Here is a 2,857-nt window from a genome sequence, read left to right on the forward strand (position 1 = left end):
TCGGTTCTAATGTGTTTGAAAAGTGGATCAACACAACGTTAAACAGGTGGTCATAATGTTTTGGCTCACCGGTGTATTTTGGAATAAGGGGCCCACAGTCTCCAGTGGTTCGTCATAGAGGAATATTGTAACTATGATTTATTCGAGTTGTAACCGCAGTCACTCGTGTCTCTGTGAAAATACCTTCACAACAGTGAAGAAACCTGTAATATACAACAATCAAAACGGAACAACACACAAGACGGAGTAATGTAACAACCCTCAGATGAGTAACAGTACTGCGATGTGGGTACAGTCGCTTTGGGGACAGCTGTGCATAGCGTAGTTGCGTCGTTTTTCCATTGCATACAGCGAGCTCGTAAACGAGGTGAGTATCGGCCGTCTCTTCATGTTTAAAGCTATCCATACAGCTCTGTGGCACTGTTAACATGCAACAAACACTGCAGGGGAAAAAACCTACGACAGAGCTAAGCAGTACAGAATGGAAGGTTGGAAATGAAGAGTAATATGGGTACTACTATTGGAATTAGCAGATAGAGAACGCGCAGGATATGGTGACTGATGACTGTGCAGCTGGTCCCGGCGGAGGTTCGAGTCCTTCCTCAGGCGTGGGTGTGTGTGTTTGTCCTTAGGATAATTTAGATTAAGTAGTGTGTAAGCTTAGGGACTGATGACCTTATCAGTTAAGTGCCATAAGATTTCACACACATTTGAACATTTGGTGGCTGATGTGCAGTGACCAGCTTTTGTCCAAATTCCTGGGCAAGTTAATTCGTGTGTTCAGAAAAGGAGGCCAACACTGTCTGTCACCTGGTCAGCAGTGACATAACCGAGGCACACGCCCTGCAGTCTTTCTCAAACAATTTTACAGGAACTATTCGGTAAAAAAATCATTTTTGCTTTACCTGTAGCTTTATATGTCAGATTCTGATGATGTGCCGATTATTTTCTTACTGGTCATAGTTATTGTGACATTTACATGAAACACACAGCGCGAAATTCCGAAAAGTTTGCAATGAAAGTTAAGGGTCGCTATGATTTTGCGTTTGGTGTGTATTACATAATATGTTGTTGAGTACGAAATTTAGATAAAATACTGAATTTTTCTTTAGACTTGGGTGGAGGTCTCTATCTTGTCACCAATCTCGAGAAAATTGATCTGACGTAGCAGAGTCATCAGCGATCGCGCCGCGCCAGCAATAAAGCCAAAGTGAAATGTACACAACATTCCTCATATTTCATAAACGGTTTTGAGATATCGAAATGAGATTTTGACAAATGATAGCATACAAACAGAAAAGTATTTTTGTGAATGGTTATTACACAAAACTTGATTATTTACCGTGATATTCTTGTAACTATAGACTCTTCCGGTGAAAGAATGTAATTTTTAAGGGCCATCGATAGCTGGTGAAACGAGAAATGCTATGGGTTTTGGAACAAGATAAATTAATACGTTATATGTCTTGTTATCATAAGATAATGACGTTACTTTTCCTCAGTTCCTCGCTTAATAAACTCAATAAACCACTGTTTCAAAATTCCCTCACAGCTGCACGTGCACAACATGTGAGGTGAAACTGTGAACTCCGCTGTGTTTTCGCAAAAAATTGCAACAAGAGAATATGCAGATTTTACTCAAAATTCGCCATTCGTGACACTTCTTTGAAAGGTGCAAATGTTTAACAAGGCAGGCGAAAATAAATTGCTGCATTTTTGTCGGAATTCTTGTTGGATACTAACAAAAGCAAAGGTGACGTTTTTCTGAATGGTCACCACACAAGTATGGGCATAGAGGGTACCCACTTAATATGAACAAAAAATGTGAGTGTAGGCTTCAGTTTAGAACAGCAATTCCCCTCCAGCGCTCGTCATTTCCCCTACAGCATCTACCTGCAGCCCCCACTACTACCACTCCCTCCATGCCTGCTCTGCCATCTGCTCATCTACCGGCCACAGTATGCTGCATGGACTCTACCGTGAGCAAATGTAAATAGACACAGAGCATCCCATGGACTTCTGCAGTGTTTTCAGTGCAGTGTAAATGCAAAGCTAGTTAGGATAAGAAACCAAATGAAACGCAATGACTCTGTGCAAACCAATGGAGATCGTGGGTTCCTTATACCAAAATACTAGAAGGAATCGCTGAACGATCTCTGAATATCTGTCAGTGGAGTACTGGCTTACCCACTATACAGCTATGACAACACTGTGGCATCGCCATAGAGACGTTTACAAAATCGCGTTATGTGATTGGTTGAGGTAAGCGTGCGATGCTGCCATGCCCAGTAGACACCACCTAGAATGTAGATCGTCTGATATCATATATCGTCACATCACGACTAGGTGTCTCCAGTGCTGGGCGATATGGTAGACTCTGCATCACATATTATTCAACTGGGTCTCCATACATGAAACCATTTAACGATTTCATGGTAAACTGTATACTGTTTGTTTCTCTGTTTAAATCTGTTAACATCAATTGTTTCCGTTTCGTAAACTATAGCTCCAAAGGCAAAACGACCTTTTGTGATTCAGTAATTATTACCTCACAATAATTTGCCCATATAAGTACCCTTGAGTCACTTTTACTGTAGTTGAAGAGACCTGGCCAATACATCACTAAGCATTATCGCTAGGAAGCAGTACACAACTTAATGTAAACGTTACTGAACCTTTTACACAATATTTATAGTAATCCTTGAGTAAAAAAACACAGAGCAAGTTTCCTAACTTCAAAATCATGGTTAAATACAATTTAATGGAATTTCTCACAATTTCCTTGTTTTCTGACACCCATATACGAGCGAGAGAGGCGAGAGATACTGTCCATGTCATAATAACAGAAAATTGGAAT

This window comes from Schistocerca cancellata, chromosome 5 (genome assembly GCF_023864275.1).
Source record: "Schistocerca cancellata isolate TAMUIC-IGC-003103 chromosome 5, iqSchCanc2.1, whole genome shotgun sequence".
NCBI lineage: Eukaryota > Metazoa > Arthropoda > Insecta > Orthoptera > Acrididae > Schistocerca > Schistocerca cancellata.